The 18,990-nt window shown below is 45.4% G+C and overlaps 1 long non-coding RNA gene across 1 annotated transcript; it reads left to right on the top strand.

Annotated features, from left to right (window-relative positions):
* The first annotated feature begins 12,459 nt into the window (after positions 1 to 12,459).
* On the top strand, positions 12,460 to 16,423 carry LOC147601008 (uncharacterized). The gene is made up of 3 exons (XR_015258542.1): positions 12,460 to 12,543; positions 13,181 to 13,253; positions 15,719 to 16,423. It is a non-coding gene; the product is annotated as an uncharacterized LOC147601008 (long non-coding RNA).
* Positions 16,424 to 18,990: the final 2,567 nt, after the last annotated feature.

Below are 18,990 nucleotides of genomic sequence, written 5' to 3'. Positions count from 1 at the left end.
AACAGGTTGCCGAGAGAGGTGGCGGATGCCCCATCCCTGGAAATGTTCAAGGCCAGGTTGGACGGGGCTCTGAGCAACCTTGATCCAGTTGGAGATGTCCCTGCTCCTTGCAGGGGGGTTGGACTGGATGACCTCTCTCCTCGGTCAGCATGGGCCAGTTGCAAAATGTTTGGGTCTGCAGCCTCTCCCTGTTGACCGTGCAGCTCCAGCATAGCCTCCTGTTCGGTAGTTGAAGCCAGCTATGAGGCTCCTCTCCTTCATGCTGACCCAGGTCTCATCATCTCCACCCATACATAATCCCTCTGGCAGGCAAAAATTCAGAAAGCATGAGCAACACCTGAGTTAGCGGGCTCATTTCTTCTTCCTCTGATTAGGTAGAAACAAGACAGAGAAATTGTTTGAGGCCAGTATTGTTCCTAGTGTGCTTTGCTTGCTTTTATTTTTTCAGTGATTTGAATGATTCACGTAATACACCTCTTCGCAGGAGCTATTACACACCACATCTGCATCTTAATTCAACAACCACAATAACCTCAGGATGTTTATTTCGTTGGCAAGCAGACAGAAATTGTTGTGAACCGTGAGCCCTGTTGTGTTTTCCCGTCATTCTCCTCCGGCTGGGTCACAGGTTCTTTATCCTGAGGTGACTATAAATGCCCCCAAAATAAATACAAGAGCACTACCAGAAATCAAAAGCTTTTGACACTGTCTCTCACAGTATCTTTCTGGATAAAATGTCCAGCAAACAGCTAGACAAATCCACGATACATTGGGTGAGCAATTGGCTGATGTGTCGGGCTCAAAGAGTTTTGGTAACTGAGGCTACACCAGGCTGGCAGGCAGTCACCAGTGGGGTTCCCCAAGACTTGATTTTAGCGTCAGTGCACTTGAATGTTTTTATAAATTATCTAGATGCAGGAATTGAATGTACATTAAGTAAGTTTGTCAACAATGCTAAACTATGAGGAACTGTGGTCTCCTTCGAGGGCAGAGTCCTTACAGAGAGATCTGGATAGACTGGAGAGCTGGGCAATCACCAACTGCATGACATTTAACAAGAGCAAGTGTTGGATTCTCAATCTGGGACAGAGTAGTCCTGGATATACATACAAACTGGGGAATGAGAGACTGGAAAGCAGCACCACGGAAAGAGAACTGGGGGTTTGTGTTGATGACAGGTTGAATATGAGTCAGCAGTGTGCCCTAGCAGCCAAAAGGGCCGACCGTGTCCTGGGTAGCATCAGGCACAGCCAGCCGGTCGAGGAAGGAGATTGTCCCACTCTGCACTGGTGCAGCCCCACCTCGAGTACTGTGTGCAGTTTTGGGTGCCTCAATAAAAGGACATCACACTGCTAGAGTGTGTTCCAAGGAGGGCGACCAAGATGGTGAAAGGTCTCAAGGGCAAGACTTATGAGGAGCACCTGAAGTCAACTTGGTTTGTTCAGCCTGGAGAAGACAGGCTGAGGGGTGACCTTGTGGCAGTCTACAGATCCCTCAAGTGGGGCAGTGGAGAGGAAGGTGCTGATCTCCTGTCTCTGGTGACCAGCAATAGGACACGAGAAAATGGAATGAAGCTGCGTCAGGGGAAATTCAGATTGGACATTAGGAAAAGGTTCTTCACTGAGAGGGTGGTTGGTCACTGGAAAAGGCTCCCCAGGAAAGTGGTCACGGCACCAAGCCTGTCAGAATTCAAGGAGTGTCTGGACAATGCTCTTAGTCCTATGGTTCAGTTTTAGGCAGTCCTGCGAGAAGCAAAGAGTTAGACTCGATGATCCTTATGGGTCCTTTCCAACTTGCGATATTCTATGATTCTATGAAATAAAAAAAGCACAACAATAATTTCCCAAAACAGCAGCAGAGCTGTGATGTTCCCATGAGCCAGACAAGACATTTCTCCGGGAAGCACGGCTGCTGTGGCCACCCAGGGATGTCACTTTGGAAAGCCTTTTATGGGCCCACCAAGTGGCACTCAACACACCGTCAGGAAACACAGCCTGGGGTTTGGTATTGCTACAAGGTTTTAAATGTCTGCAAATGCCATACTGCTATGTGAAGCACCTTCTCTAAAAGATACACACTTATTTCACCCCAAAGACTTTAGGGTCCCAAATCCGCAGCGCAATTTTGTGTCTTTTACTTGTGCTGAGCTGTTTCTTGCAGACCTCTAAAACTCCCATGACACTTTCTGAAGAGAAGCCCATTTGCCTGCTATTACTGCTCACAATTAATTTTGCAAATAGTGTTTGCTGATTTAGCTGCAATTTATGTGGTGATCATCTTCTCCTCCCGGGGGAAGAGGAAGGAGGATTTTCTCTCGCTCTCCCCACCTGGGGCATTTCATGCAGCAGCCCTGCTCCAGTCAGTGAAGGGCTGCCAGGCACAGACTGTGCTCTCTGTGGGTCTTGGAGACATCAAGGAGCCTTCCTCGTGAGCCAGAGGAGGACAAGGTGGAAGGGGAGGCAGGTGCAGCTGGGCTGGGGTACTGCGCAGAAGGGAGCCGGCACAGAGAGTGAGGGCTTCGTTGGAGGCTGAGGAGAGAGCCTGGAGCGCCAGCAGGACGCAGCAGACGGCCGTCTTGCTGAAACTAAAGATGAGTGATTGTTTCAGAACATTCAAATGACAGAAAACAGGTGTGTGGGGGGGTTGGAGATATAAATATGGATATACACAGGCTCACACACACACACATATGAATTTCCTTAAAAGAACATTCAAAAATTGCTTGTTTTAAAAAGCAATGTCTATTGTATCCATACAGAAGCCCTGCATAAAAATGAAATCTTCTCTCTTCTTTGAGAAGAAAAAAGGCATTGAAATAGAGTGCCAAAGAATGAGAAATAACAATGAAATGTGCATTCTGTTGCTTTCCTTCAAATTCTAGTTCATAGGCTCAGGTGATCTTTTATGTAGACTTGCAGGTGCATCCATTTAAGTCATGCCACAAATAAATGCAGTCAGCTGCATATGAATGATGGTGCTATCAGATATGCGTAGATAAAACGGCATTTCAGACGGGTTACACAATCAAAGAAGCACCCAGACAGCACGTCAATGGATGTGATATAAAAACTGAACAGATACATGAGGTGCAAGGGTATGCCGTGTCTTCAAACCGTCACCAAAACCGAGCGTGCAGGGGGACGTGCAGGTCCTCTGGGACACCCCAGTGCAGACATGTGCAGTGGTGATCCTCCACCTGGACGTTAAATGGAAAATATTCTGATTCCCAGGTGAGTATGACTCGGACATCTTTGTCACTTTGATGTATTACATTAGCATCGTCATTCCTGCTAACACGATGACTCTTTCTCTTTTCCGAAATCTCGGATATTTATCTTGAGTTGCAAAGAGAAAAGGAATCAGACAAACATCTAGGAGCACATAAATATTAAAATAAATACTCAGATGTGAAAGTTTTCAGCTCTCTTTCCTCAGGATCAGGAAAGTGTTTCTCACATGGTCTCATTTTTGCTTCTCAAAGCTTTTTCTCATAAAATCTCTGCTTTATTGAGTATAATATTAGTGTCAATGCAATGTAATGTAATGTATTAATGTATTTTTCCAGTAGCTAGACAGAAGTGGACAGTGGTGGACAGAAAGTTCCTGATCAGCTCACCCCATACAAAATGAGAAGCATAGAAGGGAAGAACACTTCAACCTCTTGTCTGAGAAAATTTAATTTCTAGGTTAATTTGCAAATAAAAATGAGTTTTGTTGGATCACGACCAACCACCTGCCCAAAGGAAGGAATTTGAAAAAAATTGTGGGTGAGAGGAAAGTATGTCAGTAGAAGTGTTCCCACTATGAGGACTCTTTAATTGCTTGGTACCCTGCTGTGGAAGAAGGTGTGGGAAAATTAATGCTTTGAGCAATATTCATCTTGCTGAGTGTTTTCCTTTCTTTCTTCCCTCACGGTTGATGTGACCTCTTTGGACTCCAACTGCTAGAGGAGATGTACTGCAACATGCAGAGTACATTATTATTATCTTGAACGTTCTCCAGCTTTTGTACCAAATGTTTAGTCTGCTTGGTCAGGATTAAATGTCCTTTGCTTTTGACTTCTGAAGATTTCTGGTCCAGATCGCGCACCTGGTATGTTACTGCAGTTTTCCTTTAAAGAAGCAGAAAAGCAGTTTTCTTTGCTGAAATGCAGCACTACAACATAGGGTTTTATGAAAACTATTTAAAAAAAATATTCACAGAAATCAAACAAAAGTACAGCTTGCCAAGTCGTGCTTTGGGAGAGCTGGCAGTGACAGCCTGCTGACCGGCCCCGGTCTCTTACACCACAGGTGTGGTGCATGCATGTATAGTGGAGGTTGTTACTCACATCACACCAGAAAGAGCTCTTGGTCACACGTACCATCCTTGCTTTCGTATTTTCCAAAAGGCCCCTAAAGAGGGGAGTCATTGTGGCTCCAAACTCCTGATCTGGAAAGGACTTGCTGTGGAAAAGAGGAACAGGCAGAACAAGTTGGGGTGCTCCAGAGGTTTTCACACATAGCTTTACTTACGGTCCAAGTCTTTCTTGAGAAAAAGTATTAGTGGTATATTAGCACTCTGTATGGAATAAAAACATAATATAAATAACAATCCACATGCCTTTCGCTTTCTTGTGAGTGCCTAAGACACCAAAGGAACTGCAAGTTGTTGCTTGAACAGCAAAATAGATGGAGAGTGATCTCCTAAGGCTGCATATCCACATCCTCCCCATGTCTCCCCTCCCTGCAGCATCCTCACCCACCCGGGATCTCCCCTTCCCTGCTCCTCTATTGCCAGCGACCTCCCGCAATGGGCACCCTCCTTCCTAACAGCCCCGTGCCCCATGGGTTGTGCCTGCCAGGTGGGCAAGAAAAATTGGAAGTACCTTCAGCTGGCGTGATGCTCTGGGTGTGCCGAGCACTGGGCACTGCAAAGGGTGAGCATAACAGGGAGCGGCCGAGCGCTCCTTGCCTGCCCCTCAGCTGGGGCATCTCTTCTTCCCACCCACTGTGAGCGGCAACTCAGGATCTCTGCGTCGTCTGTCCTTCTCTCCAAACTGGTTCAAATCAAATGAGCTCAAAGTTGGCCCATGCAAACCTCATGAGGTTCAATAAGACCGAGTGCACCTGGGTCAGGGCAATCTCAAGCACAAATACAGGCTGAGGGATGAAGAGATCGAGAGCAGCTCTGGCAAGAAAGTCTTGGGGGTACTGGTGGATGAAAAGCTAGACATGAGCTGGCAGTGTGCGCTTGCAGCCCAGAAAGCCAACCATATCCTAGGCTGCATCAAAAGAAGTGTGGCCAGCAGGCCGAGGGAGGTGATTCTGCCTCTTCTACTCCAGTCTGCTGAAAGCCCACCTGGAGCACTGCGTCCAGCTCTGGAGCCTCCAACATAAGAAGGGCATGGATCAGTTGGAGTGGTTCCAGAGGAGGGCCATGAAGATGGTCAGAGGGCTGGAGCACCTTTCCTATGAAGACAGGCTGAGAGAGTTGGGCTTGTTCAGTTTGGAGAAGAGGAGGCTCTGGGGAGACATTATTGCAGCTTTTCAGCACTTAAAGGAGACCTATAAGAAAGATGGGGACAAACTTTTTAACAGGGCCTGTAGGGAAAGGACAAGGGGTAATGGTTTTAAACTAAAAGAGAGTACACTCAGACTGGATATAAGGAAGAAAATTTTTTACAATGAGGGTGGTGAAGCAGTGGAACAGGTTGCCCGGAGAGGTGGTAGATGCCCCATCTGTGGAAACATTCTAGGTCAGGCTGTTCAGGGCTCTGAGCAACCTGATGTGGTTGGAGGTGTCCCTGCTCCTTACAGGGGGTTGGACTAGATGACCTTCAAAGGTGCCTTCCAACCCTAACCATTCTATGATTCTGTGGTCAAAGGGTTCTGGCAAACAGACTCATATTCAAAAAGACAGCCCAATAACAGAAGCTGAATTTCTTTAGGACACTAGGCAAAAGAAAAACCCAATAGAGAGGATGACAATTCTATGAGAAAAAAAAAAAGAGATTTTAGTCTTTGCAGGATGACCATGTTTCACTATTTCGCTATGTGAAATTGGGTATACTATTTGACTATCCAACCACTGAAAAAATCAATAAGGAATTTTAATTTTTCTCTTTCTGCCTTAAAGTGGGTAAAAATATTTCTAGTTTAGATTTGTAAATTAAAATAAAATTCATCCTCTGTGTTCTTAAGGACAGAATATATTACTGGCTACAGAAAAAGTGGTGCACTCCTAGGTGGATTTTGTCCTTTGAAATTAATGAAACAGAATTACTGTATTTTTTTCCATGCATGGCCAAAGCTCAGATAACCTGCAGTCCTTCAAAGGCATAGGCACTTGAAAATAAATCCTTAGATAACCTGCTATTTCAGATAACCTACCAAAAAACCCAGCAGCCGAGGCAGGGAGGCTGTGTGAGAAGGAAGGCAGGCTTGGTGAGAATCATGGCAGGAGAATATTAAGATGAAGAAGGCTAGATTTTGCCTCGTATATACCTATTTACTGACAAATTGTACAATCAGCTAATACATTTTAATGGCATTTAATCAACTGCAGTTCCCTGACCATTTCACCCCAATTCTGCTTATTGATTTCATGTACACTGAATGATTTCAGATCTTGCCATTCAAACCAGGATTGCTGGGTACAGGACCCCTGTGGAACAAACTGTCACTGCCTTTTAGAAGACGACCAGTTCCTTTCAATCCTGATTTCCCTGAAAATGATCCCAAATTGGCTTCTGCACATGAAGCTAAAGATAATGTCTGTCACACAACAGACATTGCTCAGCTTATACCAGGTTGTAAACACCAGTCAGATGTAATCTGTCGCAGCTTTATTTTTGATGGAAAGTGCTATGATATTTTCTGAATTTCAGGAAGGAAGATCAAACCCCATTTTCTCAGCAAAGGAGGACAGGCAGAACACTCCAAGATTGCTCAAAGAGATGCGGACAAGCTTGAGTGTCTTGGCAGCATAGCATTTGGTGCCACCTTTTCTAGGTTTTTCTCATCTTCCTCCTAATTTTCGTGTGGTTTTGGTCTGTTGTGCAGCCTGGGTGTGCTAAATGCTGCTGGAAGCATGAAACGGCAGTGCTGACTGAAGGGTAAGGGGCCTTGTCAAGCTCTGCCTGCTCCTTTCTGTCCCTTGTAAGTCTGTCCTGCTCTGTTTCCACCACAGTATTTATACGCTGAAATACTTGTAGATGTTTCTGCTCCCTCGCCAGCTCTTTCTTCATAAAGTAACTACCTGAAGGTGGGTTGCTCATCACTGGGGGGTGCCCTCGCACTTGTCTTTCCCACGTGGAGAGCATCGGGATGGAAGGAGGCTCCTCCGTTGCTGTTTGTACTCATTTCTGTGCGAGAGTCCCTCCCTTTATTTTCTCTTATCCCAGTCCCATGAAAATCACATGTGGTAACCACTGTGCTAGAGGGTGTAAGCAGTATTTGCACTAAGTATCTTCGGTGTTTAATGATGTTACCTTATGTTAAAATTTATTTCATATTTATAAAAGATATTTGCAGCATACAGCCTAATCTAGTGCACTGAAAAGCTTCTCCCAATGTACCACAGATAGCAAAGAAGGCAGGTTTAAAACTGCAAGTATGAAGGAAGTGGAAATCATAATATGGAGACCACTAGCTTACAATAATTTGACAGGCTGAGAGAGTTGGGGCTGTTCAGACTGGAGAAGAGGAGGCTCCGGGCAGACCTGATAGCGGTCTTCCAGTACCTCAAGGGGGCCTACAAGAAAGATGGGGAAAGGCTGTTTAGTAGTGCCTGTTGCAATAGGACAAGGGGTAATGGTTTTAAAATAGATGGGGGTAGATTTAGATTAGAAATTAGGAAAAAATTTTTTACGATGCGAGTTATAGAACACTGGAACAGGTTGCCCAGAAAGGCGGTGGAGGCCCCATCCCTGGAAATGTTCAAGGCCAGGCTGGATGAGGCTCTGAGCAACCTGACCTAGTCAGGGATGTCCCTGCTCCTTGCAGGGGGTTTGGACTAGATGACCTTTGAAGGTCCCTTCCAACCCTAACCATTCTATGATTCTATAATCATAACGCCATTTATCCTAGTTTGGCAAACTGTATCACAGACTAAAGTTTAATTTAAGCAAAGGATAAAATTGCCAAGTCCATCTATATTACCTGTGTCAAACAGTTGAGCAAGACACATTTAAATTGACTGGAGACAGTACAAACATTCCTGTGTAACAAGATCTGGCCTATCTGTGTGTGTATTTTAGCAATTAACAAAGTGGCAGAGGCACAGGGAGTGTGGAGGAGCTCAGGGCTTACACTGCCATTCCCCTCTGAAGGCAACACGAAGTTCGCGCTCAGGCTTCGAGTGAGCAAAAGCTAAAACTGACCTGGGTGATGACTTCAGATGTGTAAATCCAAGTGCACTTTGCCCACCCCTGTTCTGCCCGTGGCTGATTACTCAACTCAAGAATTTTTCCTGCCATTGTTCAAAAAGTTTTTTAAAAGCTGTCCAGGCTTTTCACCCAAGATGTTCTTGGCAAAATTTGAATTTTTCCTCTTGGCTCTCCTACCTTGTTCCCTTGACAGCAAAGAGAGGCTGCCATCTCAGTTTACACCATCGCCGAAACACAGCAGGAGTTGCCTCAATCTGCCTGCTCCTCCCTTTGCTCCGACAAGCTGTATCCAAACCAGCTCTGGCACTTCCCAGCTGCCATCATCACACCCGGCCTCAGCGCTGAGAGGCAGGGCTGGAGGAGGAAATGACGAGCAGTGGATGAGGATCAAGCCAGGAACCTTGAGAGAACTCAGCCTGTAGGTGTCCATGGGACCTGATGGGCTGCATCCAAGGCTGCTCGCAGCACTGGCTGCTGCCGTTGTAAGGCCACTCTGTTGCCTTTGAAAGGTCTTGGAGAGCAGGGGAGATCTCCAGAAACTGGAGGAAGGCAAATCTTGCCCCTGTCTTTGGAAAAGGCCAAAAGCACAACCTCGGGAGCACAAGCCAGTCAGCCTGACCTTTGATCCCTGGGACCTGTCCAGTTTAACATCTTTATCGATGACACCATGAGTGCACTCTCATCAAGTTCACAGAGGACACCAAATTGGGGGACCAGTCGGTACACTGGAGGGCAGGCCTGCCATTCAGAGGGACCTTGGGCAGGCCGGAGGAATGGGCCAGCAGGCGTCTCCTGAAATTCAACATGGACAAATGCCACGTCCTGCACTTGGGAAGGAAGACTCCCTTGCCACAACACAACTGGGGCTGAGCTGGGCTTGAGCCATTGGTGTGCCCTCGCAGCAACAGCAGCCAAGAGCAGCCAGGGTTGCACTAACAGGAGCATGGCCAGGAGGTCCATGGCAGTAACTAAACCCCTTTGCTCAGCAGTAGTGAGACCACATCCACAGTCCTGTGTCCAGTTCTGCTCCCTTCAAGTAAAAGAGGGAGGATGGTCAGCTGGGGTGAGCTCAGCAGAAGGCCCCCAGGCTGGTGGGGGTCTGGAGCACTTCCTTGTGACGAGAGGCTGAGGAAGCTGGACTTGTCTATCCTGGAGAAGAGACAGCTTTGGGGGCACCAACAGCAGCTCCCCAGCATCTACAGGGAGGTTGTCAAGGAGGCAGGGCCAGGGTCTTCACTCGCAGAGATGAGTGGTAGGAGAATGAAAGACAACAGATAATGAAACAGGAGAGTTTCAGACTGGATGTATGGAAAAAGGTTTCCCCAGGAGGACAATCAGTGGGACAGCTGCCCTGAGAGGCTGTGCAGACTCCATCATTGGGGGTTTCAAGGAACAACTCTATCAATCCCTGAGTAACCTGGTCTAACCTCAGAGCTGGCCCTGCTCTGAGCAGAGGTTGGACTAGAGATCTCCTGAGGTTTCTTCCACCCTGAGTCACCATGTGATCACATGAGCCTGTAGTAATGGAGCCTTGTTTAGACTCTGTAAACAACAAGCCTGGTTGTAGGTGGTGTCACTGAGAAGAAATGCAACTTCAATTTTTTTTTGCCTTCCCTATATTTAAATTCTCGTTAAAAATGATGGATTATTTCGAGTTGACTTTTTTTTTTACATCACCCAGATATATTCATATACATGCACGTCCTTATATATAGAAACAGAGTGTCTGTGCATTTCCCTCTGTGTATTTATCCACTAAATGCCTGTTTTATAATCCTTGGTGTTTTGCAAGGCTACAGGGTAATCTTCTTCATTCTGTAGTTACTCTTGCTCAGGAAATGCACAACAGTAAAGAACGCTCTACAGCTTGGTTGCTGGGTAAACGGGGGCTCATTTGTATTCAGCACCCTGCCTAAAAGTGATAAGGAGCCAAATACTCCTAGGAAACAGCACAAATGAAATACAGCATGCAGGAGGTGAAGTATTTATAGAAACAAAATATCAGCATTTTCCACACATTTACACAAAGCAATTTCAGTCTTTTCATAGGGAAAAAAGAACATCTCTGGCACTCATTTACTCGTTTCCCTGCAGTCATATATTTTGGCCAAAAAGCACTGACTACATAGAAAACCTTCAGGTCACAGCAAATTAAAGATCAATGACAACCTAAAATAGACGCTGTCATATTTTCACTCCTAACATGTCTTTGTCATAAGAGCATTGTTTTAGTAAGTAAATAACATGACATTTCTGCTTGAATGGGATTTTAGCATTGTGGCTGAACCCTGCCCGCAGATCCCCAGCCTGTTATGAGAGAAAGAATTATATCTACGTTTAACTCCTTGGGATCTCTGGATTGATTAGCCGGCATCTGTTAAGCACAGGGCAGAAGCTTGCTGATCAGAAAAGCAGCTGACTACATCTTCCTTCGTGTGCCTGTATCAGCTGTGTCTCTGTTCCAGACGGTGAAGCCTTGCTGCGTTCAGGTGTGATGCCCGCCTGCACCCCTGGGCACCAGCCCCCTGCCGCATGGCAGGCAGGGACCTGCTAAGGGCGCTCACAGCAGTTTGGCCAAAATGCTTCGGCCTTGCTCAAAGGATGTGAGGAGAGAATTGTGACAGCCTTTTAAAGGACTAAACATTTGCACCCCACTCATGTCAAACTGGCTACTCTTGGAGAGGGAAAAGCAGGTCAGGCCAAGCCCCCATCGCCTGCCTTGTGTCTGATGTTGCTGCTGGTGCTTGCCCGCCCGTCCCCTCCGCTAGTGGACTAGAAGATCAACATAAGCTGGCAATGCACGCTTGCAGCTCAGAAAGCCAACCGCATCCTGGACTGCATCAAAAGAAGCATGGCCAGCAGGTCAAGGGAGGTTCTGCCCCTCTACTCTGCTCTTGTGAGTCCCCACCTGGAGTACTGCATCCAGCTCTGGAGCCCCCAACATAAGAAGAATAGACCTGTTGGAGTGAGTCCAGAGGAGGGCCACAAAGACGATCAGAGAGATGGAGCACCTCTCATATGAGCAGAGGCTGAGAGAGTTGGGGTTGTTCAGTTTGGAGAAGAGAAGGCTCCAGGGAGACCTTATAGTGATCTTCCAGGACCTAAATGGGACTTATAAGAAAGATGGGGAGAAACTCTTTAGCAGGGCCTGTTGTGATAGGACAAGGGGTAATGGTTGGAAACTAGAAGGAGGTAGATTCAGACTAGATGTAAGGAAGAAATTTTTTACGATGAGGATGGTGAAGCAGTGGAACAGGTTGCCCAGAGAGGTGGTAGATGCCCCATCCCTGGAAACATTCAAGGACCTCTGAGCAACCTGATCTGGTTGAAGATGTCCTTGCTCCTTGCAGGGGTTGGACCAGATGACTTTTAAAGGTCCCTTCCAACCCAAATTATTCTGTGATTCTATGATTCTAAATTACCTCTAAATGAGGCAGTATCTTACCAAAAGTGTTCTGGCCTAGCATATTCTCTAGCAGGAATCAAAAGAGTGCTGAGGGACGTGGACTGGCCACACTGTACTGCAGGGGCACTGGAGATGGCAGTTTTCCTCCTCTTAAACATTATGACCCGCTCCAGACTCAGGCTTGTAAACACAACCCAGAAGTACCCCAGTTAGCATATCCTCAGTATTGAGTTTATTGCTTTTTACAGACAGCCCTGGAAAAAACAGGTTTAGCAATGCCATTAGAAATGCAAATATGTACCCTGAGTGTCATACTGCAAAAGAAGGTATGTTGATCTCTGGTGTGGAGGCTTGGCTCATTGTGCTGCTTTTGGTTGGGATACAGTTAATTTTCTTCACAGGAGCTGGTGTGGGGCTGTGTTTTTGATCTGTGCTGGAACCAGTGCTGATACCTCAGGGATGTGTTAGTTACTGCTGAGCAGTGCTTACACAGAGGCAAGGCCTTTTCTGTTCCTCACACCACCCCACCAGCGGGGAGGCTGGGGTGCACAAGAAGTTGGGAAGGGACACAGCTGGGACAGCTGACCGCAACTGACCAAAGGGGTATTTCATACCATATGATGTCATCCTCAGCATGTAAATCTGGGGGAAGAAGAAGGAAGGGGGGGAAGTTTGGAGTGATGGCGTTTGTCTTCCCAAGTAACTGTTATGGATGATGGAGCCCTGCTGTCCTGGAGATGGCTGAACACCTGCCTGCTGATGGGAAATAGTGAATGAATTCCTTGTTTTGCTTTGCTTGCGTGCATGGCTTTTGCTTTACTTATTAAACTGCCTTTATCTCAATCCATGAGTTTTCTCACTTTTACTCTTCCAATTCTCTCCCCCATCCCACCGGGGGTGAGTGAGCGAGTGGCTGTGTGAGGCTGAGCTGCTGGCTGGGGTTAAACCATGACACTCATGCAGTCCCTCTCTAGCCCAGCAGTCACCGGCAGTTCTCAGCTCCTGCACAGGGCTCAGGACAATGTAATCTGCAATGCTGACAGCTGAAAAGTGATGAGCCTGGTTCTCCCCATCGATGCAAGTCCAATGCCATGATCTGCATCAGGAGAATTTGCATTACAGTACCTGCTACTTGGAGTAAGGGGATATTGCTCTGAGTGAAGCAGTCACTGGAAACAGAAAACACTCATCAGTTCAAATTCTAGATGAGTGAACTTAAAGAATATCCTTGCTTAAGATAAAACACTGAAGTCACCAGAGTTATTCTATACCATTCGACTGACTTTGCTTTATATTTATATGACCTTTTCCTTCCTTTACATTTTCTCTTCTGCTTTCAAAAGCAGAATTTTTAAAAAGTTGTATTAAAGATTAGTTTGAGTGAGAATGATTTATTTGTTTTGGAGCAATGTGAAGACCCATTTCCAGAAAGAATGGAAAAACACAGTCAAGATCAAAGAACTTCAAACAAAGACAAAGGTAAGCTCTTCGGGAGTGCAGCCAAAGCTCTGGGTGTGGGAATCATGTTCCCAGAAGTTCCTGCCTTGACAGTTGGCTGCAACCAACTGGAGCATAGGGAAAACCCAAAGACCAGCATGTGAGAACAACTAAAGGTCATAACAGCAAAGAAGGAATAGGAAAAGATGAGATTAATCTGTTGGGAGCTGCATATTTATCAGGAACAGACTTTGAGGAAGATCTGCCAGGAAGATGAGGCAAGCAGGAGAACTTGCTTGAGGAGCAAACCTTGTATTGAATTTAGAAACAGTCAGCACCACCTATTGGTGGCCATTTTAGGTGGGAAAATGCTGGCATATTCCCGAGTATGCTTATGCAGATAAAAGAGAAAAGTCATTGCTACTATAATGTTTGTTTTTATAAGGGGCATTTAAAATATTTATGAAGATGGGATTCTTAGTTGCACTTCCTGGGACATAGATGAGGTAGGTTCTCCATAATGCCCTAAGTACTTGGAAAATATGTGTGTTTGAGCTTAACAAGATATGATTAGGCCAACATTATATCTGACCTCGTTTCAATTAAAATAAGAGAAAATCCACTGAAAAGCCTTTCCCATGCCTCTCGCACTTATTAGCATTTAAAAATACATGCAAAAAAAAACTCCATCTGCACTAACAGGCAGTACAGTGGAAAAGACTACAAGATAAATAACTGTAATAAAGAACTCGGTGCCTTCTCTCCAAAGCTCGTCTAATCAATCAAAATGTATTTTGTTCTGCATATCTGCCTATTATATTTGCTGACCTGTGTGAGTAAAGCTTACAAATATTGGCAGTCTTGTGCTTTTCGGGAAAGGAGATGCCAAGTAAGGCGCCATCCATCATAGCATCAGCGCTCTTAGGAGCTATTTAGAAATAAGCTAGAACTTCTTGGGTTAAGCGTTCTGGGGGCTTTTACTTAAAAAGTGTCACTGTTATGGGAATGTTTACCAACAAGGAAGGGGTTTCTATAATGGCATATGGAACTTGGACATGGAGCAATACAGTTGCTGCCCTAGTAAGCCTACAATTTAAATGCATTAATTTGTCCACTCCCCGCATCCATCCTCTTTTATTTGCCCTTTGTTTTGGTTTGGATTTGTTGTTTGGGTTGGGTTTTTTTTCTTTCTTTTGTTGCTAGCCTGTTAGCTAGAAACCTCCACTCAGAAGAATCAGACCTGTCCACAGTTCAGACGGGCTAAACATTAGTGGGAGAAGACTGTGTGGAGAGACTTAATTGAGGTCCATCAGGAGCTGCAGTCGTTGCCCAGGACAGTGCCAAGCACCAGCAAGAGCCTCAGCCTTACCTGAAGTTCATCTGCTGGGTGTGAGCAGCCAGGAGGATCAGGCCCCACTCCTGCAAGCACTATGAACATCTAATTGGATTTGTTCAAAGGCATTCCTGAACAGCCTTGTTTTAGGTCATGCTTTGGTTATCTTTCTACCTTTTAACAATTGGTTAAATAAAGGGCACAGGCAAGAGCGAACAATTCTGCTGGGACCTGCCCATGCTTGGCCCAACTGCGTGGTAGCGATCAATAACCTATGGATGTTCCAGTCGTCGTACAAACACGTCAGCCTGAAACGCAGAGTCCACAGTTTATGTCTCTGTCTACTGCATGTGGATATTACTTAATTCTTTAATGTTTGACATTTCTGACTGCAGTTGTTATTTCCGTTAACTATAAAAATATCAGGATTTCACAAGAATGTTGGAAAGGTATTTGCATACTGAAAGCATTCATGTAAAATGTGAAATCATAAGGGAAATTTCGTGTGGGTATGGATTAAGTGTAGCTTAGGTGATCAGGATTTATGGCACCTATTTTTTACTAAGAGAATAGTTTATATTAAACTACTAGGATTTATTTTTTATTTATCTCAGAAATGACTGGGATTGCTAATTTTTGCCTTTAATTTTAGTATTTTTCTGTGCCTTCTATTTATTTTATTGTTGAGACTGCAGTAAATTTGAAACCAGAGCTCAGCAATGCCCTAAGTTTGGACAGAAATTATAACCTCATTGGAAAACAAATCAAATCTCTGTGTATAGATGCAGCATATGCTGCTGCTCTTCTGCACTCTCCATCTGTTAAAATTCAAAGAAAAAGATCTACTCTGAGATAGAACCAGAAAGAAAATTAATGTTTCCGACTAACTGATCGTGCTGAAATTTTTGCTGTCAAAATCTTATTTTAGACACATTGTTTTCTGGAAAGCTACAAGTAACAGCGGGGGGGGGGTGGGGGGGGGGGTGGGAAGTAAGTGTTACAATATGACCAGACTTCCATTGCATGGGATAAGTTAGTGGCTTAACTTTAAGCAAGCTGTATTAAACTTCCCTAAAACCACAGACTTCAAAGGTAGGATTGGCAGTGTGCAGGAGGCTATGTAACTGTGATTGCTGAGGTACTTCAAATACTTAAGAAAAATATCTGTTGACAGGCCTGAAAACTGGCATTTTGTGGCAGCGCGTATCCAGTGAACTGAGAGCTCCAGAAACAGCGATGGCTCAGTGTCGCTTCCCTGCTCCTCCACTGTTCCTCTGGAAGGAAATCAGAGGTCTTTGCATTTTCTAAGCTCCTTTTATCTTAGGCCCTTTGAAATTATCAAAGGAGCCAGCTAGTCAAAGCCACGAGCCTGGAAAATGGGAGCTGCTGATTTTACCCCCGTATATGCCGTAGTGTGATATTTGGTCTCATGGATCCTACAGCAAACCTCATTCAGGCAAAAATGTGTTTATTCTTGTTTAAGGAGAAAACAGTTAAAAATGGAAGAGTTGAAGTAATCTGCACCTTAAAGAGAGAGACCCAAGGACAGGGACAGCATGTGTCTTGAGCTACTTGTCTTGGGCATCGGACTTTGGCCTGCTACTTTGGGCTTTCTGAGATGGAACCAAAGGGCATAACCAGCATCCACCAGCACAGCTACACCAAGGCCATCAGCACTTGGAGGCGATCCTTCTGTCTTTACTTTCTTATGTATAAAATGGGAAGGATACTTACTTAGCTGCATCTCACAGAACGATGGAGAAATCTACACTTTCCATTTTCAGGCTTTGTAGACCTCAGTCAAAATTTAAAAATACACGCAAGTGTTTTACAACCAAGGTGATAAAATAAAGAATTAAACAGAATTTTTAAATTAAAAGATTTAGGGTTTGTTTTTTTTTTTTTTTTTGTGCAGGTAAAGGTTTCTCTGAGATCAGCTTTTCCTCTTTTTATGCCAGCTGTTCGTTTCTACTGGTCTTTTTGGAAGGCCTTGAAGCAAGGCCCTCATGACGTATGTGCTCTTAGCCTGACACGATCAATCTTCTGAGCCACCATCATCCCCTGCACTTTCATGACACAATGCTTACACTGCTATATTTTACTGAGGAAATGAGGTCACCCGAGACTCTCAGACTCCTAAATACAAATGCCTGTTACTGTAGAGCAAGGCACAAAAACAGGAGCAACCTCAACCCCAGCATCACTGGGGAGCAGAGCAGCTTGAACAGCCCTGTCACGCAGGACATACAACCAGGATATACGTGTGCATGGGGCCTCGGAGCAAGTCCCATAGCACAGGATTTCTGCAAGGAAATATTTTTCTGCATCCAACATCGGGGTGAGGAAGAGTGAGAAGAGCTTCAGGGTTGCCCCGAAAATGCAAATAATATCAGCACTGCTGTGGTGGAACAACAAAACTGGAGCAACGAGTAGGGAGGGGGAAGCTGAAGCCACCTTATCGTTTAATAAATTCATGCCTGGTCAATAAAGACACAAAAGCAAATATAAACCCCCCTGGAGACCTACCTGCACAAAAGACTGGGATAAGGCTTGAACAATTAGGGCTTCCCCCTTCAGAGAGCTCTGGAATTACAGCTCCTCCACTCCACGCCCAATTTCAGACCCATTTCAACCTTTTCCGAGCAATTCCAACCAGCACTGTAGGGACACCAGCTGCAGCTGCGCCACTGCTGGCCATGTCTCCTCTGTGGACGGGCCCCACCTCGACTGAAGGTAGGATGAAGCAGAAGGTGGGATGCAGCAGAAGGTGGGATGCAGAAGGTGGGATGCAGCAGAAGGTGGGATGCAGAAGGTGGGATGCAGAAGGTGGGATGCAGCAGAAGGTGGGATGCAGAAGGTGGGATGCGGCCACAGAAATACAAAGCAGCAGCATGCGGAAGAACAAACCCGAGAGGCAAAAGGCAGAAGGAGAACATGCAGCCACTGTAAGGAAGAAAGCAGGGGGTGACAGCAACCCTGCAAACTAACAAAGGAGGAAGGAGGAACTGTTAGCAGGGTGAGAAGGTTGATCATTAAAAAAATACCCTGCTCTTCCCAATGAGCTTATTTTGGGAACACATTCATTGTGCACGTGCAGCTTATCTCTGTCGCTCAGAGACGGGTATAGATCAGCTCTCCACTGTCACCGCGACTGACAGACAGCTGCTGCTGCAGCCAAGTGACAGCTGAAAAGCTGTGCGATTGATTCTGATGCCATCTTGCTCCATTGCAGCTAACGAGAGGCTTGTGTTCATTCCGTTTTTATTGAAGTGATTTCTTCTAATTGCCTATTTAACGCCCTAAAAAGTACTGGGAGATACAGGTCAGTGCTCCCGTAAGCTGTTGTTCAGGCAATGTTTTCCAGGTTCAAATGAAGATTTGCTTACGCTCAACACAAAGGCTGCGAGAGAGAAAAAAAATTAATGATCTTATCAGGTAAAGCAGGTGTTGTGGTCACACCACCAAGGTCACTAGCATTAACAAAACACTCTGCAAACAGAGCTGTGGCATGTTCCCAGCAAGGTGCTGGAGTGTTGTAGAGATAATGTGCTCAGCCTCGAGGGGAAAAAAATATGATGCGCTAACACTCGCTAACAGCTGTTAATGGCAGAGTATTGTGGACAAGGAGAAGGATGTTTGACCCACCAGTCCTTTGGAGGAAGATGTAAACAACTGGCCTGATCCCCCGCTGCCCTGCCCCTGCTATGGCCTTCTATGCTTGTGCCAAGTAAATGCAGCACATATGCTAAATGCTGTCACATGGAAAAAGCTCAGTTTTACTACCACTTCCACGGATATAAAAATCTACAGAAAGTGGTAGGGGTGGGTAGGGGAAAATCAGGGTCTGGAAATGCAGGAAGAGCGGCTTATGCAAGAACGAGGTGAACAGGGAGACTCAGAAATGCAGTTATATAGCGACTAAATGAAAACAGCATCTTTTAATTCCGCTAAATGGTGCCCCAGGAGCCCTATGAGTCACAGCTACTTGCTTCCATGACAAAAATACATTGTTATTGCTGTTTCTTCCTGAGCCCGCTGCAGAGCCACTGCGTCTAGAAAAGAGAAAACGCAACTTCCTTCTGGATCAGCAGACCAAATAACCCAAAGCCAGAAGCTACAACAGATTCTTTCTGAAGACAGAATTACTGAGAAATACCTAATTTCCAAAGGCCCTGGAGCCAAGGAGCCCGAAATTCCTAAGGATGCCTTCAGAGAGGGGAGAGGAACAATGTGGGGCCCAACCACACCACCTACTGCTGGAAGACTGACATGGTGCGCATCTTCCCTGAATCCTGAAGTGCTGCCCTGACATAAATTTAACATTCAGCTGAAATTTTTAGAAACAAAACCAAAGAGAAAAACAGAGCGTGACAGTTCGAGCCATCTGCATGAAACACAAGCTTTAATAGCATCAGTTATATCGTTATTAAAAACCATTTTTATATT

Source organism: Chlamydotis macqueenii, chromosome 4, assembly GCF_036417535.1.
Source record: "Chlamydotis macqueenii isolate bChlMac1 chromosome 4, bChlMac1.mat, whole genome shotgun sequence".
Lineage (NCBI taxonomy): Eukaryota > Metazoa > Chordata > Aves > Otidiformes > Otididae > Chlamydotis > Chlamydotis macqueenii.
This window is presented reverse-complemented; position numbering and strand designations above follow the sequence as displayed.